This window comes from Miniopterus schreibersii (assembly GCF_964146895.1).
Source record: "Miniopterus schreibersii genome assembly, chromosome: 9".
Taxonomy (NCBI): domain Eukaryota; kingdom Metazoa; phylum Chordata; class Mammalia; order Chiroptera; family Miniopteridae; genus Miniopterus; species Miniopterus schreibersii.
The window spans coordinates 84,410,168-84,418,620 of record NC_138118.1 but is presented as its reverse complement, the minus strand read 5'-3'; positions in this window follow the sequence as shown (position 1 = coordinate 84,418,620).

Genomic DNA, 8,453 nt, shown 5'->3' with positions numbered 1-8,453 from the left:
CTTGGAAATATTGAATGTTCCTGTGTGTCTCATTTTGAGACAGCAGTGTAGCCATGCTCAGACTAGATGGGACAGTCAAGGTACGACTGTCCTCTCCTCCATCACTCCACATGCAGGGGGCACAGGGCTGAGGGAGGCAGGTGCCTCAGCCCAGGACAGCCTCCCACACCAGCTCCCAGCCTGCCCTCCTGAGCCCCCAGACACACACTCCAGGAGGATGGGCTTGTGACACCTTCCGTATCCCCACTCCCCTATGTCTCCTCCTGCCAGCAGGGAATGGGGAGCTCCCAGGGCCTCTCTAAGGGGTGGGAGCCTTGTTCCCCATCTGTGGGTCCCACGTCTCCTCAGGGAACAGCCCTCTACCCCCTGAGACCATTTCCTTTCCTTCTAATGTCCTCTGTCTCTGACCAGGGCACCTGGGTTTCATCCTGGGGTGGCAGAGGAAGCTTTTAATAACCCATCACACCTGAGTACTTAAAACACTGGGCGACTTGCAAAAATGAGGAACACAGGGCTTTCCACAGGTGCAGCGAGGTTTTGTGAGGGGGGGTGACCCTCAGTGCCCACTGAACAGAGGCCTGGGCACCAGTGGGCAAGACTATGGGTGATATGCTCCTCTCATCCATGGACCACCAGGTCACCATCCAGCCAGCTGGAAAACATAGACTTCAGTCCTCTATTTCCAAAAACCCTGGCTTGGGGTTCTCAGATGCCTAAGTCCCCAGCCTCCTGCTCCCCACACTGAGACCACCCCTAAAAAGTCAGAGAGGCTGCACAGGTGAGCTTCCAGCTGGGCCCCCCCCAGCTGCCCTCAGGGTTGCAGTCTGCCTCCCTGTCCCACGCTGTGGCTCTCATCCTGTGTTTTGGATTAGTTTTATCCAGATGTATGAGCTTGTATTTTCCAAGATAAATCTCATCTAGCTATTTCCTGTTCCCACTTCCAGCTTCACGAGGTCCCTGGGCATCATTTTTCAGTCCTCGTGACCTTCATGAAGCACCTTCTTTGAAGTTAACTTCAGTGCTGTTTGTGCCTGTCCTTGGCCCGTGAGACCTGGACTCTGCCCTGGCTCTCAGGCCACCACTCCAGGTTCCCATCTTCTGTGGGCTGCTTGCCAGCAGCATTCTGGCAAGCACGTGGTCAGACTGCTGATGCTGCTGGACTGAGATTCCCAAGGGCTGCTGGCCCCAGTGCGCCAGCCTCTAATGCTAGCCCTCGGCCCTCCTGAGCTATCTCCTACGTCACTGTGGGTTTGGGTTACCTGGTATATCAGTCAGCTAGACTGACATAACAAAATACCACGGACTGGGTGGCTTAAACAACAGAAACTTGTCTCACAGTTTTGGAGACCAGAAATCCATGATCAAGGTGCTGGCAAGAGGTTTCATTCGGAAGCCTCCTCTCTTGGCTTGTAGGTGGCTACCATCTCACTCACATGGCCTCTTTGTGTGCTTGTGGAGAGAACAGACAAATCTCTTCCTCTTTTAAGGCCACCAGTCCTATGGAATTAGGCCCCCACCTTATGACCTCATTTAACCTGTTACCTCCTAAAGCCCAGTCTCCAAATACAGTCACATTGGGATTAAGGTTCAACATATGAATCTGGGGGGAAAAAATTCCATCTACAATACCTGGTATATTTGTGTCCTGTGGCTGCTATAACAAATTACCACAAACTGGGTAACTTAAAACAACAGAAATTTATTCTCTCCCAGTTCTGGAGGCCAGAGTCTAAGACTGAAGTGTTGATGGGGTATGTGTGGAGGGGGACCTTCCTGCATCTTCTAGCTTCCAGTGGCTCCTGGTGTTCCTGGGCTGTGGCCCTACCCCTCCAATCTCTGCCCCATTTCCAACAGCTGCCTTCCCTCTGGATCTTCTCCATTTCTTATAAAGGCACCAGTCATTGGATTTAGGACCTACTCTCATTCTGGATGACCTCATCTTGAAATTCTTAAGTACATGTGCAAAGATCCTTATTCCAAATAAGGTTGCTTTCGAGGATCCACATAAACATGAATTTTGGGGGCCACCACTTACCCCACTACCCTGACCCGGGCTCAGCTCTGGACTCTGTGACAGACTCCATGACCCAAGCCAGGTGGCCAGCCTTCCCTGATCTGCAGAGATCCATCAGTTGATAAGTCAGATGCCAGTGACAGGCAGGATTCAGTGTAACATCTCCATTTCTGCACATACTTGGAATTTTAATAATAAAATGCTTTTAAGCATGTGCACATGCATATAATGAGGTCAGTGCTGCCAGGCACTGTTCTAGGCACTTCACAGGTGTCAGCTCATTGATGCCCAGGACATTCCTGTCTGTGGATGACATCCATGTTCCCATTTTGCCAGGGAGGAGATAGACACAGAGAGGGCAAGTAACTTGCCTAAGTTTGCACAGCTATTGAACAGCAGTGTTGAGATCTTGTCTTGGAAAAACACTTCTGTGTTCTCCTCGATTCTCACATAGCATTCCTGACGCCGATGTGCAGGTTTTCCACACAGAGCAATTTGGTGCCACCAGCTAGGTGTCCTACAGCTCAACTCAGTCACCTCACACACACACACTTCAGATGCCAACCTTGTCTCCAGGTTATCACCTGTACTCTGACTGACCAGCTATAAATTGAGGTTCCTATGACCCCCCTCCTTGAATTTGGTAATTTGTTAGAATGGCTCACAGGGCTCAGGTAAACAGTTTACCTACTAGGTTACCAGCTCATTACAAAGGACATGAATAAACGTCGAGACAAAGAGACACACAGAGCGAGGTCTGAAAGGGTCCTGAGCCTGGAAGCTTCTGTCCCTGCGGAGTTGGCTGTGCGTCCCTAACACTGACGTGTTTAAGAACCAGAAGCTCCCTGAACCCTATACTTTAGGAACTGCAATGGAGCCTTCATCACATAGGTGTGATCCCTTGTTAACTCAGTCTCCCCTCTGGAAGATGGGGCCAGGGCAGAAGGTTCCAAGCTTCTCTTTGTGGCTTGGTCTTTGGGGTGATCAGCCCCATCCAGGAGCCCACCCAGAGTCGGCTCATTAGAACAAAACACACTCCTTTCACCCAGAAAACTCCAAGGGATGTAGGAGCTCTGTGCCAGAAACGAATATGTATACTTTTTATTACCTCACAGATGTGACCCAGCAGGCCAGGCTCTGTCACAGACCTCCCACCTATGTGCTTCCAAAACACCTGGACGATCGTCTAACAGACTGCTCCCTGTTCTCTCTGAGAAGTGAAGAGTGGTCTGAAATTCAGTAAAACTTATCCTAAGTGTTTTATTACTTTGCCTTTTTTAAAAAAATGTTTTTATTAATTTTTTAGGGAGAAAGATAGAGATAGAAACATATCGGGACTTGAACTAGTGACCTCTTGGTTAACCAGTGACCTTTTGGTTCATGGGTCAACACTCAACCACTGAGCCACACTGTCCGGGCTATTTTGCCTATTTTTTTACAGTGAGCACATGCCAGTTGCATAACAAATAACTTTGACGTAAGAGTCTTCAATGGTCCCACAGCCAGGAGCAGGAGGAGTGGAGGAGTCAAAGCTTTAGCCAGGTGGGGTGCCCAGCCAGGGGTGGGGGTGGAAGTGGGGCAGGCAGGGGGCACTGGTGGTCCTGAGGCTTCCCAGTCTACACCCCTGTTTCTGATGACCTGCAGCTGGCAGAATTCCAGACCCCAAAGCAAGTTGGAAAGACCACCCAATGTACAGCAGGGCAGACTTGGGCCATGCACAGGCCTAGGAGCACAAGCTTTTATGGGAAGTGGCATCTAAAATGACCCCAAGAGGCCAGCAGGGGGTACTCTCAGCCCTAGTGGATCTCTGAACCCATAGGGAAGAATTGTCCATCATCGCAGCTTCCTCTCTGTTCTCTGGCCATTAGGCCCCAAGTCCCAAATTGCCATTCTCTGTTGTTCCTGAAGAAACCGATTTCGCTGGAGAAATATTTGTTTAGGTCAACAGTGAGATTGGGCACCACCACCTCACATCTGATCTGTCACCAAACCTGGTGGGTCGGGTCACTGCCTCATTCCCCACACATGCATTCCTAGGGCCCAGCAGTCACCCCAAGTCCCCACTGCCTGGTGCGTGCCCAGCTGCCCGCAGAGCAGGCCCCACACTGGCCTACCCCTCCTCACCTCCCCTGTAACTGCTCTTCCCAGGCCCCTCTCAGAACCCCACCCTCCAGTTCCCAACCAGTGGCCTTGCTGGCTCCTCTCTCATCACCTGTAGGCCCAGGTCTTGAGACCCTGCCCCAGCCACATCCCTAGCCTAGCACCCTGCACCCACAGCCCCCTGCACCACAGCCCCCTGCCCTCCTTGTTTGCACTCAGTTGTACAGAGCCCCACAGCTCTCGGGATAAAACCCAAGTGATATAGAGAATTATTATGAAGGATTGGCTCACACAATTATGGAGCCTAAATCCCTCCGTCTGCTGTCTTTAAGCCAGGGGCCCAGGAAATCTGGTGGTTTAAACCCGGAAGCCTGAGAACCAGGGATTGTCCCCTCCCCTCCCCCCCGCCCCGGCCATCTGCTTTCTCAGCTCACTGACTCAGATGAGGGACTCTCTTCTGGAGACGTCCTCACAGACGCACCCACAGCTGTCCTGGCGTCCCTGAGCCCACTCAGTGGACACACATTAGCCACCACAGTAGCCCAGCGACCCTGAATGACAGCAGTTTCCCAGCCCCACCTACACCAGGACATTTTTTCATCTTTGAGGATTTGATACAGGAAAAAGTATTGCTCAGTGTATTTTAATTTGCATTTTCATGGTTCTTAGTAAGGTCAACATTTCTGCATGTTTATTGCTCACTCCGGTTTCTTCCCTTGTGAATGACCTGAAGAGGTCTCACAGCTCACTTTAAAAAAATGGAAACAGTCAAAGTCGCTTGAAAAATGTAGAGAACTTTATTTAACAGCTTTCCTTTACCTAAGACTTACTATTTTTCAGGCATAACTTTCTCAGTGAATCCTTGTGCCGTTTCACAAGGCAGAGGTAGTGTTATTACCCACTGTCCAGAGGGAAGAAACTGAAGCTCAGGCCACAGCCAACCTCTAAATGCTCGCTTCTGAGCTAGGGCTTGCAATTCCTTTCCTGGTGTTTTGTTGGCATTTTAATATCATTTTCAGTATACATTGAACAGAAAGCTAAAACTTTTATGCAACCAAAGTTCTGGATCCTTTTTCTTCTACAACCTCTGCTTCGAATATAAACACAGGCTCCTGTTTTCTTTCAATACGTTGACGTTCTCTTGAAACCCCTGCGTCTAATCCCCCGGGAGTGCACTGCGATGACGGTGGGACCATCCATCAGGGGACCCTGGTGAGGAACTGAAGACCCTCCTTTCCCCTTGGACTTGCACACAGGTCTTGTCACCCTTCCTTCCACACCCCTGTCTGCTGGCTGCTGAATTACTCACGGCCCTGGAAGGCAGCCTCCTGCCCCCTCAGCCAGGCCACCCCCCTGCCCATGGCTGCGGTGACCCCCCAGGCTCCCCAGGGGCTGAGTCCTGTGGTGAATGGAAGGAATTTGGGTGAGCCCTGCTCGCTCAGCAGTCTGGGCCTGGGGAGCTGGGCGGGGGCACCGGATGGTGGAAAATCACAAGTGGTTTTCAAGTTGTTGGAAACCAAGGAAATTGTTCTGCCAGTTGTGCACATGGCAAGACATGGTCTGGGAGACCCCAGGTCCCACAGCTCTGGAACCATCTCCTTATGGGCCCCAGCAGCCAGACTGCAGGCAAAGGGTTGCTTCTAGCCCCTCCCCCCCAGGAGGGAGGAGCAGACGGACAAAACAGGCCTGGGTCTTTCTCCCTGGGTCCCTGGAGGCAGACCCACGACTCCAGGAGACTGGGAGGGGCTGGGGCCTGATCCTGAAGCCTGTTGTCCAGAGCCCAGGGTCCTGGGTTCTCTGGTTAGACCATCCCCAACAGTCATGAAGGAAGGCACCTCGGAAGGGTCCACTCAGCCATCTCAGTATCGTGGCTTCCCTCCCGTTGTGGCCTGGCCTCTGTTGACAGAGCTGCTGCCTCAGAGGCCTGAGCACCCAATTCGGTCTCCTCCAGGCCTCCCAGACCTCTGAGATGACCCTGTTCCTGACCCTGGGTGGGAGCACTGCTCCTACTCTTTGTCCAGGGTATCCCATCGTGGTAGGCAGCTGTAGGGAGCTCCACGCACTTTCCCCCAGCCCATGGCCCACTCCCCAAATAACTCTTCTTCCCCCTCTGGGAGCAGCGAGGGTAGACCTGCCTGAGTGACCTGTCACCTTCCCTCCCTGTCAAGCCCAGTCCTGCTGCAGTCCCTCGGGCAGACCCTCACTGGGAGGGAGGAAGCTGAGGGATACCCCTAGGGTGTCCAGCAGACCCCCAGACTGGCTCACAGGGTCCTTGGACACAGACACAAATGCCTTTCCTTGTGCCAGGGGCACTGGACCCTGGAAGGGTGAGCAGCAGCCACGGGAGGCATGAGCCTCCCACCCCCACCTGCCTTTCCCTGGGGAGTTGGTTTAGACGCTGCCTCCTCAGCACACAGGGTCTCCTGATGGGCCCGGCTGCCTCCCTGCACCCAGACACGGACCCTGGCCCAGGCCTAAGGGACTTCTGTGGTGTGGTCTTAAAGCTAAGTGGGGTCCCAGCCTCACCCATGACCCTGCATGGAGGGCAATCACCCCTCCTTTCCACCTGCCCAGACCCTCAGGGTGAAGGGACCCCGATCCCTGACGCCCACCCTGGGGCCCAGCACCCCAGGGGGCCTTTGCTCATCATGTTCCCACTGGTGAGTCACTGTGGCTGAGGCAAAGTCTCTTTCTATTCCTTCCTAATGTTTTCATGGCTTCTATTTTCCCTGGCAGAGGCTGCTGGGCCCAAATCTGATCCATGTGTGAGCCAGCTGAGCCGGCCTCTGCGGGAAGTGACGCTCCACAGCCTCGGCCTCCCTGCTTCACACTCAGCTGGGGCAAGAGAGCAAATTCCAGACAGCCGAGGAGTGTGATTCAGAGGCTCGCAGAGGACATTTATGGGCAAGAGCTGGCTTCATGTGCCTGCTGCTAGGACCAGCCTGGGGACACATGGCAGGGTGAGAACAGCCAGGAACAAGGAGGCCTGTGGGGGCAGAGAGCCCAGTGTGTGCACTTGCCTCCCAGGGGAGATGGGTCCTGAAGTTGTACGAGGCATAGCTTGGGCAGGACCCTGTCTGACCTGCAACTCAAGGGGGGGCGCAGGTGAGGAGCAGAAGGTGACACTGCGACCAGATGGCCCAGAGGGCCCAGCCCTTGAAATGTCCCACTGCCTCGTTAAGTGGGTACAAGGCAGAGCCGTGGGAACGAAGGAAGGGCCTGGAAAGGAGGAGGTGAGAGGCCACAGAGGGAGCAGCCCCACCGCTCTCCTCGGCTGCTGCTGGCTCAGGCGGCCAGGGCTGTGCAGGCCCGCTGCGTCCTGGCTGTTCTGGGTTCTGGGAAGGGGAGAGGGGGGCGAGGACGCCTGTCCCGCACCTCAGCGGGCGGGGAAGCAGCGGGTCTGCAGAGTGAGGCCGCGTCCACCGTGGAAACAGCGCCTCCCGCTTAGGTGGCCAGCAGCCACCACGCCCAGCACGCAGCCTCCTCAGGCTGAAGGCGCAGGTCCTCTCCCCGCAGGTCACCTCCTCGGGCAGTGTCTGGCCTCCTCTGCCTTTCAGGCCCCACTTCGTCCACCCGGAGCCGGCCTCCCAGGTGCGCCCCTAAAGCCAGCCCTTGGTCTGACCTGGCCTCCCCGGAGGCCGTCCATCTGCCCGGGAGGCCGCTGCCTGTGGCCTCCTCGCCGGGTTCCTAACTGGGCCCAGGCACCCTCCCGGCGGCTGGGGGTGCTGCGGGGCAAGAAACCCTGGCGCCCGCGTGGAAGCCGCCGGCCGCCGAGCCCTCCGCACCCCCGCAGCCTGTTCCCGCGGGTCCCGCGGGCAGCCTAATGGAACGGGTCTCCTCCCACGCCGCCCTTCTCGGGCTGGACGCACGGGCCGGGGCCCGAGGTGGGCGCTTCACCCGGGCTCCTGCCAGCGGCGCTTCTGCTCTGCCCCGGAGCCCGCGCTCCCGCGTGGGGCGGCTAGTCGGCTAGTCGTGGACCTGGGCGGTCCTTGGACGTCTGAGAAACGTGGGTTGGCCAGGCGCCCTCAGGACCCTTCCGACGGCGGAGAAGGGGAGGGTCCCGGAGGCCAGAGTCCCCTCCCGCGGGCGCGGCGGCACCTGGCGTCCTGGCCCGGGAGGCGGGGGCAGGCCCCGCGCCCCGCGCCCCGCGCCCCGCACCCGGGGGCGCTCACCCGCTCGGCCCCCGCTCCCCGCGGCCCCGCGGGCCGGACGCCGCCCCCGCTCCCGCCGCGGGAGGTGCCGCGCGCCGCGCCCGCCCCCGGCCCCTCGGTCCAGCCCGCTGCTCCCGCCTCCCTCCGCCTCCCGGGCGGGGGGCGGGGTCCGGAAGCCCCGACGCCCC